The 16,109-nt window shown below is 31.5% G+C and overlaps 1 protein-coding gene across 1 annotated transcript in view; it reads right to left on the reverse strand.

The window, feature by feature from the left end:
* The window catches only part of Tpst (tyrosylprotein sulfotransferase), a 588,562-nt gene that overhangs the window by 432,904 nt on the left and 139,549 nt on the right, over positions 1–16,109 (reverse strand). The gene's annotated exons all lie outside the window — the stretch shown is intronic.

The raw sequence follows: 16,109 nt of genomic DNA on the forward strand, positions 1-16,109 counted from the left end.
GTTCAAAAACATTTTGCGGTAAGTGAATGTTTTTTATTGAAACATTTAGATACTGAAATTGAAAGAAAAGGTTATTTTCAAACGTATATTTTTTTATTTTACAGGTAAATCAGTTTCCAAAATATATACTACACAGTAAAAATATATATTATATTATATTATATTATTTTTATATGTATGTATATAGCCATTTAGGATTGAGATGCTTAGAAATAAATAGCAATGAATTAAGTCTAGCAAGAAGTGGCGATTTTAGTTACGCGACCATCGCTCTGCATTTGAAAGATCTGAAAACAAAAACAACGATTTATATTTTCCTAAAATCTTGGCACGTCAACAAAAATATATGATTTCTTTATTATATGCATGTTTTCTAAACAATGTATTCTAAAATGTTCCATAAAAAATAAAACTTTGGAATATTTTTTTCAGAAATTTTACATATAAGAAAGAAATCTTATCAAGACCTTTTTATTTACTTACCAACATTTTACGAGAATGGAAACAGGCGTTTTAGATTCCAACGTTTTGTGTTCAAGGCAGCTGCTGAATTAAAATAAATAAATAATAAAAAAATGTTACAAAATCAAAAAGATTCGATGAGCAGTTGCAATAAGATGCATATTAATCAATTAAAGCCAATGACCAGTTTTAAATTATATTCAAAATTAAACAGCGTCTCTCATATACATACGAAACAAAACCGCTACCACAGTGTCATTGTAATTCGAAGTTACGAAGGTGAGAAGTTGTATCCACGACCACTTCTGATGCGTCACCATAACCTTTCGTGTATACTCACTATTAACGAGCCAAATTTTTGATCCCGGGATTTTGGGATTACAATTTGACGATCCCGGGATTGGCATTTTTTCGATAGTTAATATTAAATTTTGATATACACAAAAAACATTGATGAAATCGGTCAAAAATAAATCTAGTACATATAATTAAATTTATACTATTTAAGACATTTATTGTTGATATTGTGTACGTTCAATCTTGGAAATACATAGGTTTAATAGAGTAAACAATATTGTAATATAAATAATAATGTGAGAGTAAAACAGTTTTACTTATTTATGAAAAGATAACCAATACAAATACAAGTTCAATTGAAATAAAAAATAAAGTATTATGTTGACAATAAATACAATATAAAAAAATAAAGATTTAAGTACTTAATTAAAACATTATTATGAATAATATGCCCGAAGCAAGGGTCTCCAGAATAGCATTTTCTAGTAGAAACGTCTAACTAAATATTTCTGGATTTATTTATTCTCAAATTCATATCACGGATGTTACCGGAATCGTACATTATTATCTGGAATTTTTAATTTATGTTAAACTATTTACAAATCTGAACGATTTACATTTATAAAATTAAGTCTAATCAATATTGTGTTTAGTGTTTACATTTATAGTAAAGACTTAATGAATGGATTAGCGAGATTAAAGCATTCATTCAAATTCAGTTTATTTCTAATGTAGTTATACGTTATTAAAAGTATTTTTGTGTAATATTTTCGTGTTTATTTTATTTTCCATAAAATTGATAAAAAAATCAATCCCGAATGTTTCAGGATTATGTTTACCAATCCCGGGATTCATAGGTATTGAAAATAGTTCGGGATCCCGGGATTGGAATCCCTACTCACTATACTATCGACTAGTGGAGATGAATCACAAAATAAACCGTGGATATTATAATATTGTGGAGGCGAATCCGGGGCGCGCGCCCGTATCAAGTTCAGAAGGTGGTTAGTGGGAGCTACGACTACTTCACGGATTGGCTTTTCGTGTATACTATAGTCTTAACTGGACGAATCACAAAATAAAGTGCGTCTTCTTAATTATGTACACGGATTTGACCCCAGCAGCCGGTCTATTGCATTGTGAAATTAAAGTCGTCTACGATTAAAGTAGTCAGTTTATGGGGCATCATGAATTATTTATGTGATATTTGATCAATTTATTGCATTATCGATAAAGAAGTTATTTATGTAGCAGCTGTTTGTAGAATGCATAATAATAATATGATACTGCGTTAGTAGGCAGAACACGGTTGTGGCATTGGAATAATTATTGGATAATATCACAACGTCAGTTTTATTTATGGATTAACAAATGCAACTATGACCAGTTATAGAAAATAGGTATCGTCATTAGGTAATTACGAATTGCAACGCATCAGATATATGTGCGAACGTTTCAGCGATTCACTAAAGCAGTTGCAATACTAACGAAGAGGCACGTTATTCAAATGCAAGTAAAAATGCATAACTTTATATGGTGGGTTAAATAATGATGTTACGTCTACAAAATCCAAACTAATCGCAGTTTCTTATCATTTTTTGGTGTTGGGATGAATGATCAATGTACTGATTTTTAACGCAATGTGAAAAATAGTTTTTTTTAAACATATTTTACTAGTACAATTTATAATAGACTATATTTATTAGGAATATATTATATTTATAAAGACACACAAACATGCGATATGGAGTGTATATCCTGCCGCTAAGTCAACAGTTGTTTATGCCTGGGAATTTATCAGGAGTAGTTACCCAAGTCTTGACAGCCACGCACTCAAGTGTGCTTTGACTAAGTTTACATAAGTACCCATGTGAGAGAGGAGCAAGAAGAAGACATACATACATAGACAGAAAGTCATCAATATGGTCATAAGTGAATATGAACAACCTTATAGATTCAAAACAATCGTGGAGCACACTCAAGACAATATGGCGAAGAAGTGGTTCTCTGATGACCAACCAACCCCCTGCGAAATGCAAAGCACATAATGCACATTGTTGGTTTTACTAACTTCTAAAACGACACCCTGTAGTCATTGAAGAGCCGAAATGACGAAAAGAATACTTCTAGTAAAATATTATTTTATATGTAGGTCATAGCCTCTGCAAGAGGGGACTGACAGAGCTCTAGCCTGGGGGGCCGGCGTGGTGGTCGACCAGATAAACGAGATAAACATGCATTACAAATTTGTTTTAACAGTAAAAAAAAAAACTCAACTCACAAAAAGTCACTTGCAGGCGCTATTTTACTTCGAAAATATTTACATTTTACATCATATGTGTAAATACTCGACAACTCCATAATTCAAGTGGATCTGTTCAACAACCTTGCTTTTTCATCGAACATCATTTGGAAAACGCTATTGTAGAGAGTCACACAGATCCTAGCCTGGAGGGCCGCTTCAGGATGTGGGGTCCATGACATAGGTACTTGTTAATGAACATGGGTGCTTGTATATTATTTAACGTGCCAGCCAATTTTTACTAGGTGGACACTTGTAGGCCAGCTATTTTTGGAATAAAATAAATCTTAACCTTATTACAATCACACCCAGAAAATAATGCACTCCCCATTAGTTCTGTATTTTTTAGTTGTGATATTTTCAAATCATCATTTTTTTAAAATTAAATTATACTCTGTGTGAAGCAGCTTCACTGATAAAAAAACGGGAGATATTTATAATCTTCATAAAAAAATTTAAAATGGCTATAAAATATTATAATTATAATAAAAAACATAAAAATGGTTCATAAAATATTTTCGTAAAAAACGGACAACTGATGACCTTATCACTGCCAGCCAATTTTTACTAGGTGGAATAAAATAAATCCCTTAATAAAAACATAATAAAAACTTACCAAATCAACATGTTTCTCGTGAATCTTTTTACATTAAAATGACACATATTGTTTATAAAATATACACAAATATTGTATTCAGAAGTTATGACGTTTACAAGAACACACGAGTTAACTCGTCCATGGCCTAAAGCGACAAACATGGTTTGACGAGTTAACTCAGTGATATATTATAACGATAAAATTAACGAAATATAAAATACTAACGTTTCTCACATTTTATTGAAATAACTTTACAGTCGCGAAACTATAATAATAAGATATAAAAAATCGTCGGTCTGGAAAAATACTTTTTTTATGGCTGTGCGATGCGCGACGTCGATGGCATAATTTCGTATCGACTATTTCAATAAACAACGCCGAAAGAGACGTTCAAATAATAATTTTAGTAAAATGACATTCGAAACTGCTTCAGAGATAGGAAAAGCATAATGTATAGACACCATAAATATACTCTATTCCATGGAATGATTCAAGTAATCGGATAGAAAAGTCAAGTTACATATATTATTATAATATAGGTATGGAAACAAGTACCCGGACGATTTAATGCCGGACAAATTCTTTAACTTAGTCAAAAACTATATCGATGATAATTCATTACTTTATTACTAAGTACGGTCGTACCACAATCTTTAAAATTCAATATTTTTCGTGTAATCGAAGTAAATTCAAATTCCTCTTATCTAAGTAAGTAGGCATTTACATGTTGTTTTTTTTTGTGAATAGCATACTTATAGCACGGCATGACGTATTGATCTGTATATTATTATTGTTTGATATAATTTAATAACATAGTAATTATTCACATTTAATATAAGTAAGAAGCGTAAGAAGATACGCCCACGGTGGCCGTGCGGCTTAAGCGTTGAACTATCACGCCGTGGGTCCCAGGTTTGAATCCTGGGTCTGGCAAGTACACATACTATTTTTCAATTTGTGTCAGGGTATGGACCTAATAGGTTGAGCAAGTGGCTGACATCCATTTCTCGTAAAAAAAAAACAAAATCTGCTAATACAAACCTCCACTCTGTGGAGGCCCATATGATCCTATTAGGATCGGACATGGTCGGAAAAAAAGAAGCTTATAATACTTATTAGTGCTTTCCAATACTAATTTTCAATTCCATCAAATTCAATCCAATATCGATAATGTAACATTTCATCATTTTTAATGTAATAATTTCTTCTTTTTTCGATCCTATCATATGGACCTCTACAGTGTGGAGGTTTATTTGTTATTACGAGAAATGGATGTTAGTCACTTACTCAACCTATTAGATGCATACGCGGATTCCAAACACAAATTGAAAAACAAAATGCGTATTTACTAGACCCACGATTCGAGCATGGGATCCACGACATTATAAGACGACGCGTAAGCCGCTCGACCATCGTGGGCTCTACATCAATGACTTATAATTTATGTACAATGTGTTAATTTAGTTAAGTATATAAAAAGTTACCAAAACTTTAGTATTTGACCGTTATAATGTTCACGGAACTTGTGAGTTATATCAGTCAGTTATATGTTTACTGTACCCGGTCGCTAAAACGTATTCTTATGAAAAGGTATAAAACATAGGTAAGTACATAATATATTAGATTGTATAACCTACTCACTACACGATATTGAAAAAAAAATATTCACTATGCAATTACAAAACAATAATAACTGCATAGTACAGTGACCAAAATTAGAGTGCCATCTATCTCATCTCATCATTCAGCATCTTGAATATTTTAAGTATATGTATGAGGTAATAGAGTAGATATTTTTTTATCTATTCCTGGATAATGCAACAATCATAAAGTGAAGAAATAAATGATATAAATCCTGAATGTTCATAATTTCGAACATGCTTTATATAGTGAAACATTATACTTATTTACGTGTGTAGTTAAAACATATACCAATTTCTTTTTGCTTGAAATTTTCACGATCGTTTCTTGTACCATCAGGATATAAACATACTGAACCGTTGAAAGAGTAGGAAAAGAATAGAGCAGTGATAGCTAAATTACCAGTGAAATTCCAGAGATTACACACGAAGATAGGAGAAAAAAAATACATATAAGGAATAAAAACGATACCTTAAAAATAAGATACTTACCTACTTTATTAATTGAAAGCAGGAAAATTTTGTGAAGATAAGTCTCCTAGAAAAAAGTGATGACATCCCCCTTTTAGACACTAATTCAAGAAGAGGGAGACTTGTGACATGTCTCTTTGCTATAAGAGTTTGACATTTCGAAACTCAAACAATAATTGTTATTATTAACGGAAAAGAAAAAAATATTTATACATTTATATCTTTACTCTAGCAAAGACAGGAGCGTCTTGTTGTTGCAGGGTCATAATTTAGATAAGTATACAAATTAGAAAGATCACTTTATATTTATTATAATATTATACATTTATAGAATCACATGGTGACTTGAGTGAAAACTTGCATTGTTTCAGGAAACATCTACTAATTAATACCTATCGTATCAGGTGGTACGTAACAGTAGGCACATATAAAGAAAAAAAAAACAGTTTCTAGCTTAAGAGCATACTTCAGTGAAACGGCAAATAATTTTCAACAATAGGTGGGACGTAATTTCGCAAGCGTTGTCAATCGGAGACCAATAGTCGACCTGTGAGCACGTCAATTTGTTTTGTGATGGCATCGTAGAAATTAATTCTTAAATCGTGTAAAGATGACTAAAAAACGTTAGGTATTTACTCGAAAAACAAAACATGTCAATGAATATATTATTATTATTACTTAAACAACAATAAACAAAACATTAAATGGACGCATGTTGAATTTTTATGACAAATTATGTTTTGTTCGTCACGCGTCGTTTTCAAAATCTGAGCGTCGCGTAGTCACAATCGTTTTAGACCATGCCTCAGCTGAAGTATAGCCTTAAGATCCCTTTTATGAATTAGTTAGTAGAATTATATACATTTGCGAAACAAAATGCTTTTGGGCGAATGTTAACTGAATCTTTTATACTACTTTTGATTGGATGAACCTAAATATATATATATATATATATATATAGATATAACACTTTTTGTGCATACATACGTATATTTCGAACGATTAGGATTCATTTTACGACGGATTAATGTATTTGCGTTCGTCCATGATAAATGCGATTTTACAAGTGACTAGAACGCTCAAGTGAAAAGGCCTCCGCCGAGCTATAATAATATCATATATTTCGGAAAGTGCGGTGTATACGTGTTTATAGCTACGCTTTTATGGTATGATACTTTCAGCCATAAAAACGCGTAAGTAAAGTTTACTTTTGTGAAAACACGCCTCGAGCTTTATGTTATTATCATTATGAAAGCACAATGGGAGAGAAAACGAAAATTTTTTCATATGATACAATAGAAAATAGACGTAATTTTACAGAATGATTCCGGTGGTCACACAAAGCACCGCTTAACGATTAATTTTGAAATGATATTACCAAGTAAGTTATACAACGCTAGTAAAATCATTTTTGCTGTTTTAAATAATAATATCGAGATTAATTTTTATTTAATTGAATAATACATGTAAAATGTAGATTATACAGGTAGAGTGTAGGAATCCTTAAGTGAAATTGGATTTACCTGATCCATGTATGACAACAGGTGAAAATGCTCATCGTAGGAAATTCAGACAGAATAACCGACTACAAATAATACGGACATGGTCGGAGTTTTCAACTAAATGTTATGATTACAAAACATGTACCCAATAATGTACACAGTAGGTACCTACTCTATATACTGCATTATTAAGTTGAACGTTCAACAATATGATAGGATAGAAGTTTTTAAACAAAAAAATATTGAAATCTGTTGCCTAAAAACGCTAAAATGGTAACGGGCTAGTCGTAATATTGTTAGGTGAATGGGTAACCGTTGGACAATTGCCGGCATATAGTGGTATATAAGGCCGTCTATAGTCAGGCACTAAATTACGCCTTCCGATGGTAGTGCTAGATATTGCTTAACTCAGAGTGGAATTCGGTAACATGTTCGCACTAAATGAAGACATCCGACTGCACATTTTATTCACATTAATTAATGTATTTTTTGATATATGAAATAATCATCATTCTCTACAAAAAGTTAACAATATTGCATTACATATATATACACATATATTTATGTTGTGCAGACCAGGTTGTTCTGTTACTCACACAGTTTAAGATAATCATAAAATTCTTTTGTTACATACAAAATAAACGCCTATATCTAACGATATATGCGCCACATTCATACAGATGAAAGACGATATATAGCATTCTAGAACCTTAAGGGGACGCTCTACAGAAATGCCCTTGAGAATTGAAAATATGATATTTTTATATGTGGTCCGAAATAGTTGGTCTACTAGTAATATAAAAAAGTCGCCGCGGATGCGTGCTTCAAAAGTAATGGTCACTTAATTAAATTTAAAACAAACAAACTCGCTCTAACTATGCGAGTATGGGGTGACCAAAAAATAGTATCTTGTACTTAAATGTTACTACATTCAATATGTTAATCAGCTGTTTGGTGGGAAGTATTGCATCCAATATGGTGGATATTGTGACGTTTTTAAACTTTTTTTAAACGAGTTTAGAGTTTAGTTTAATAGTTTTGAAACATAGAAATAGATTAATAACTTTTTAACCTGAAATTGTACGAGAACTAAACATACGAAGGATGTTGAAACATATATTACCTACCTACATTTTTATTTTATGTGCTATCCAAAAAACATCATCAATGATTAGTATTTATTTTTAATGTGTAAGAGCTACATAATTATTATAAAAATAGGTAAGTATTGTTTAATTCTAATGCATATTTAAAAAAAAAACGTAGAATATATCTAGTGATGTACCCGATTGGTTTAAGTTTAGTCTGGCACTTTTACAAACTAGTAACGCAACTTTACTTTTATAATATGAACTAGTGAAACAATAGGTAGGTACCTACTATTATTGTATTTTGTTGTTTGAGTAAAGCCAATGCACGAAATAATTTATAACGCCTAAAAATAAATATTATCGTGCAGCACCCCATACACTTTTATTATTGTTCACATTGTTTTACATTCGGCCGGCCGGCGAACAGCGTTGACGTTACCTAATAATAAATCATTGCAATGAATTGCTCTACCGATAATAATTATTATGTTTTTAAAATAAAATCTTCGATGACCAGGGATTTTGTTGTAAATTTGATTTAAAATGACGTGCTACTTGCTCTGTGGACTCTCTTCGATTGAAAAATGAATCACATTGGTCCTGTTATACCGACTCTTATAGCGCGCTTGCACGTTAAGGTAGTGTTGCACTCTTTTGAGCATGTACCAAAAATATCAACAATTGAGAAGCATATACGGTATTGAATATAATAAGTTATATTTAAAATAATAATTAGAACTACCTATTTAAAAGAATACGTCATATCATAGACATAGTAAACCAGACTGATTATCAGATTGACAAACATATCATTACAGATTTGTTGAGAAAATATTTTTGAAAATTATAAGGTTGATGACTTTTGTTAATTGGATTATTAATTAAAAAATTTCCACAAATTTCGTAAAACAAAGCATTACATACCTCAGCATTTTCAAATAGCAGTGTAGAATGTTAATTTGAATTTACCTGTAAAAAAGGGAAAAAATATATTAATATAAATAACAATTTAGTTAAATAATATTATATGTTTTAAAATAATAATAGGTCCCCAATTTCCATGAGCAGACTTGTCGACTCGCACTGATCTGGTCACTTTGAATCTCTGAGATGAATCGTAAGAGAAATATTATTACACGACCTAGATTGATAGTAATAAAAAACGAAACTTAAAAATGCATTAAAGTGAATATAATAAGCCAGTTGTTACTATATATTAGCAACAGTACGCCTGTAATAAACCAATAACAAGATGCATCGAGACAGGGAACGAGATGATCCAGTTTGTATCGCGTGTAATTTGTGTTTAAGGTTGAAAGTTCACGATGACCGGAGATATTCGGCGAGTTATTGTGCAATTTAATCATGAAAATAACAGATAATAATTATGTTACTGAGTTACGATTTATTTGGTCGAATTAATATTATACTGTTATACACAGACAACTACTACAAGATATCGATAGCTGATGGTGTCAGATCAATAGTTTAATTTATTAATTAACAAAAGTGTATGTTTGGAAGACCTTTAAAAGTATATTATAATGATAAATAAAAATAAAGATGATATGTCTCCGAGTTTCCATGTACCTAATATTGTTGAAACGAAGAGTTTTTTTAATTTTTTTAATTTTTTTTTTACATTGCCTGTCTTGCGTTCTCATTCCGGTAAACCATAGAATTTTCAATGTTCAGGAGTGCTTGTGAATTCAGTTGAAATGAAGACAGAGTAGACATCGAGCAGACATTTTTTGGCGTTTTTTTCCACTCGGGTGATGTTCTGCTATGTTACGTATTTCGCGAGGGAATTTTACAGTGTCTTCATAATAATAAGAATGAAAAAATGTATGTACATAATATAATTAATTATGGGTACAATATATCAAAATACGCAATTTTCAACCGACCAACCGGCTTGGGTCAATATCTTAATTGGTTAAGGGTGAGAGTAATGCATCTAGCGACATAAACAAAAAATGCCGTTCTTTAATTTAATTTAACTAATAATTTTCATCAATAATGAATACGTACCTGTATAAAACGTTAAAAAGAATTTTTTTTAATTAAATAAACTTGTAACTACTTACTAAATAAAACTCTTATAAAATGGGCATAAGTTCAATTAATTCATCTTATTAAGAAATATTATTTTAGAGTTAAATTAATCATTGAAGTGTAGTTCAATATTTTCTTTCGAATGCAGTAGAAAATTTTTTTTAACAATTCAAAATTATTAGGTAGGTAGGTACCTAAGTAATTTTAAAAAACATTTAATTTTATATTACTTAAATAAAAATGTGTAGATATGTTTTGTTTAAATTAATGCATGGTTTGGTATTGCGATCGCAATCTCCCTGATTAGTAGAAGTGCAGCTCCACGGAACTGTTACGGGTAATAGACAATAAAAAAATATAACAAACAAATTATGAATTTGTTACATTTTTTTATTGGATCCTTGACTTAATAGGTAAGTAGGTGATAAAGTTAAAGTAACGTACTCTATTGAATTGATTTGTTATATAAGTTAGAGTTAATATTATTCGTTGCCAGTGTGTGTTACCTTTTGGTGAGTGTACACAGTGCCTGAAGATGCCGAAAGGCGAAACCCGGGTCGAAAAATCGAATCAAATGGAATAGTACAAAACTTAAATCCATTAGAATTAAAATTCAAATTCCATCAAGTACCTTCGGTCGATAGTACTTATTAATAATTGTAATTTTAAATCATATTGGTAAAACGATTATAGTCAAAATTATACGTTCTTGGTTTCAGTCAGACATCTCCAGTATGAAAATGAAGTAATGAATTTCAATAACATGTCTTCTAAATATGTGTACGAATAACGTAAAAATCTAAAAGCTCCGCCAATGCTCACCAGATTCTAAATAATGTAATAGTAAAAAGGGTGATTTTAATGAAAGTTTAACACGGCATACACTAATTAAAAAAAAGGATAATGAAAATGTGGCACACGAAAAAACGAGAAATAGGCACATTTTACGAATAACACCCTAAACCTTTTCCCCTTACTATACTTATCAAGTTAAAAAAATAGTTTAAAAAATTCGTAGGTAGGTATTTTTTTTATTAGAAATTTAATTACATACTTTAAAAACACCGAAAAAATCAACTGAAAGGTGTTTGAGCATGTAGTACTCACCTAAAACAGAGATAGTTAACCAAAACCTGCGTAATGTAATGACCACATTAAATGTGTAGGTACGTGTGTGTTCTTTAAAAGCAAATATTTAATGTTAAAATACAGCTATAATAATTATGCCAACCCTTAAGGGCTATTAAAAGCCTTCGAAGGGTCTACGCTCGAATGAATTGTTTTTGGTTGTTCAGGCGTAAAAGAACCCTAATTAAAACACATAATAAAAATAAAACAACGCTAATCATATGATTAAAATGTCAGCTATAAAAACCGTTATATGGCAATAACACCATAAATGTTTTTAACAGAAAAGAGCTATAAAATAGCCTAAGAGTTTTATAATTGTACATAAAGTAAATGATGACAAAGTGTGTCCCTTAGAATGAAAGCATCGTATTATATTCAGATATATTTTAATTGTCTAATTCTCTAATATATGACACGAATAGAATATTTATTTATTTAAATACCTATTTAAAAAAAACATTTTGGACATAACAAATCAGAATTCAGGACGTTGGCTGGTTCTAATCATACAAGTTAATTAAAAATACATATGTACTTGTCGAGAATAAGAATAAAAATTAAAAATATGTCATAGGTACAATAAAATTAAAAAAAAAAAACAAACTACACAGCACAGCACAGCAAAATGTCTATGTCTTTGGGAAGTGCATTGCCTAGTCTTGCACTAATGGGCTAATGGTGCCTGATAAGCTTAGCACAAGGAAACGCTTCTGACCCAGAATTGGTCATGGCCGCGACCATGTAGGTAATGGACAGGTACACATCAATTAACATTCTGTATGACGCCAGGATTGGAAACCATCCCTCAAGATAGCAGGCAAAATGTCTCAAGAGCGGAAGTGACCTATGAGATTCAAGAGAGTTAAAAGCGAGTATGTTTTGTAGATAGTCAGTCGGAAAATATTCCTTTGACGAATTATCGAAAGGAAAATAGTTAATATTATGTACATACTTACATATTATATTTAATGTAGATCGTCTAAAACTCGATCAATGAATGGATTGGAATATGAATTATCATAATATTTAAATGAATAATCAGGTAATAGTAGGAACTTGGGTTAAAGACCGTTTAATTTTCGCTGTCGTCAGATTTTTATTTCACATCTAATTATGCCACGTACTGCATGGCGTTTTAACATCTTATATGTATATATTTTTTTTAAATAGAAAAATCTTTAACCGCTCAAATTCCATGCCATTGAACTTTCCGGTTGCAGTTCATCCGGAATCTTGTGCAGGGGGTGCTTTTCCGAAATGATCGCGGTCAAGCCAGACGGTGGGCAACCCTAAGAAGAAGGCGTTCACAGAATGGGAATAATTTAGCGCCTACATACGAGTGAACCATGTTATTCGTGGCCCGTACCAAGGGGCATCGCGCAAATGATTTAACGGTCCTGGGTGAAATGACTGTAATTTTATAATACACTACGATTTATAAATATTTAAAACAGAAAAATAGATCTGTACCTATTACTATATACTAGAATATATAGGTAAATCATTCTACAGAGACACAATCGTTGAGGCAAAAGCCAAGAAACACAAAAAATGGGAATTGGATTTCATTCTGGGTATAGGCGGCCACAGACGGACAGTTCTCGTAACAGGTTGAACATGGCACAGACAATAACTGTTCAATAACTGTACGTTAGTGGTCACACCACAGATCAGTTTAACTCCCCCATTTAAATCTGTCGAACTGTCAACAGACGTGCCCATATACGTACAGTTATTGTCTGTGGCAGAGCAAGTGTCAAAAACTATGGAGGTTAGGTTCGCGGAGATATTACACAGGGGTATTGTTTCAATTAGTTTTAGGTAGAGTATACTTGAACGATATTGATGCACGAATAATTTTACTTTGAATTTATTATGGTTATAATTGTTTTTATTAGAAACAAATTGACATAAAATACACACCTATGATGTTGGTAAAATAAATCATGATTTCGCTAGTGGATTGTGGATTTTATCGATTCACCGAAACAATATTATACACATTCGTGTAAATATAAAATATAATCTTTTCTTTTGAATAAATTATTCCCTTTATTGGACAGTAATAATTTAGTAAGAAAACGGTAATATTTATAAAGGTATTGATTTTATATACAGTAAATTTAAACATGCCACAAAATTATATTTACATCAATCATCAGTATAATAATTAATTACTATGATATTATTAAATATATACTTAAATTTTATTTAGATTTAGCGACATTGTCATTCACAATTAGGTATATTAATTTATGTTGTGAACGTCTTAAATTAATATTTTGTAATATTCACTACATACAATAAATAAAATTTGAGTACTGAGTTATTAGTCTATATTTTCACAATAACTTAATATTTATGATGCTCTCTAAAATTTTAACATTTTTATTATATTATATAAAATAATATGTTTACATAAATAACTATAACCTTGTTTTACTCTCGTAAAAATAAATAAAATGTAATATTTGCGTTCTCCGCGTACATAATATTATTATATTTTTAATAATAAATGAATTTGTATTTTATAACAAGCAACACCAGTCATAGTTGTATCGCGCGGTATACCTATTCTACTTTACGTTACCAACATCTAATGTCACTCGAGAACTTTCGGCTAGTTGAAATTCCAACAGTTTTACAAAAACACGGGAGTGGGGGGTCGCTGGCAGTTTGAACATGGCACAGGCACACATCTGACAGGTTGAAAAGTGTCCGTCTATGGGCGCAGCAGATTATCTACCAAAGATAACTGTATGGCCGCCATTACGTATTAACTGGCATGTTCAACCTCTTACGAAAACTGTCCGTCTGTGGCCGCCTTTAGGTTGAAACAAGGTTCAATTCTCGAGTGAAGATAAATATGGAATTAATATGTTATTTTCAATAGTTACGTCTGAATGCAATAAAGTCAATATTTTCACGTAAACGAAACGTGCATGCACAATTGTCAATTAGTAATATTTGAGGACATTCTAGATGCTTTGTATCTATTGGGTTTTATGGCCTGACCATTATTAAGTCAGAAAGCAAAACTCGCTTCAAAGTTTCGGTATATGGCGACTGCCTTTTACAATTTCATCTTATCAATCTGCTTTTTGACAAAAGCAATTCTCATTAGTATTGGTAGTGTTTGCTAGCATTACAATGGACATTGCAGCAAATGATACCAAATACACGTGCGAATCGTTCACGGTGTCACTGTAGAATGATTTACCAATACTAGACACCTACTATATTGAAACATTGACTAAACTTATATTTGAAATTGGATTTCAATAGTTTCTTTTAGATTTAGACCAATCCGATCAGCACCTTTATATAATACTTATACATGGAAATATGTACATTTAGTTCTTCCTCGTGTGTTATGTGTATTTAATTACTTATCAAATAAAAAAACATAAATTAATGTAATTTTGGTGCATGGATATACATACTTAAGAAATAAAATAAACAAATGTACAAACACAATTGAAAATCTATATGAAGATGAGAAGACGCTTTATATTATTGCACTATAATACATCAACAAATATAGTAGGCATTTAATGACAAGATAATTTCTGGTTTGAAGATGGCGTTACAAACCCTTCATTCAAAAAGATCACAGGCCTGACGTATCGAAATTTCTATTGACCGAATTGAATCTAGTATTATACCAGACGTGAGTAATGAATATGCAGAGAATGGGCCACTACCACAATATCCAAATTGCCTGTGTAAGCACGTTACCTTGGCCGACATCGACCACAAGCCCCTCATCTATTCAAAATGGGCGTCGATTCGCCTCCTTTAAGGGAGATCTGCCTATTCAATAAATGCCACATCTTTGAATGCCGGGCGAAGGTGTTATGTCCTAGCCATTTAGTAACAATATATTATCTTGTGGGATACTGTGACTATATTACTATTTGTACATTATGGCATGGACATATAAGAGTGTATGGTGTATTAATAAAATTATTGAATACCTACGTGAAATTTCTTACTTGGTACAGAGTGGTATATATAAAATACGGGAACAAAAAGATGGGTATCCACTACAGCAAGGTGGTCATTCATGACTTGCAGCATACTTAAATTATCTAAATTATCAAGGTACCTACCCACTGATAGAGATTTTAACCGTACTATAACTCACATTATAATAAAATTGGGCGCTCAAAAAAGTTTAGAAACTTTCATATCTCGTCGCGAATTTTTTCGATTGGCACAGCTCAGAATAGCCACATTTTTATTTACCTATAGATTTTCCGAGAGAAAACTTTTTACATGATTTTATAGAATCTTAAAAACCAAAAAATCAGCTATTCTCAAATATCTTTAATGTTAATTCTTGAATGCGAGAATCGAAAAAATGAGAAGGCGCAAAATCTACGTTGGATATACGCCAGTGGATATTTTGGTTTGATTAGGCCTGGTCTGGGAATCCAGGGAATTGTCCGCTGGTTTAACTAACTAACGCTTCCGACAAAGATGACTAAGGAAAATTGACAAACGGTTTAATTTTTTGGCAAGTCGGGTAGAAATATTTTCTACGCTGACAACACCCGA

The sequence above is a fragment of the Rhyacophila brunnea genome, unplaced genomic scaffold, assembly GCF_057557595.1.
Source record: "Rhyacophila brunnea isolate RB1 unplaced genomic scaffold, BYU_Rbru_1.0 scaffold_7, whole genome shotgun sequence".
Classification (NCBI taxonomy): domain Eukaryota; kingdom Metazoa; phylum Arthropoda; class Insecta; order Trichoptera; family Rhyacophilidae; genus Rhyacophila; species Rhyacophila brunnea.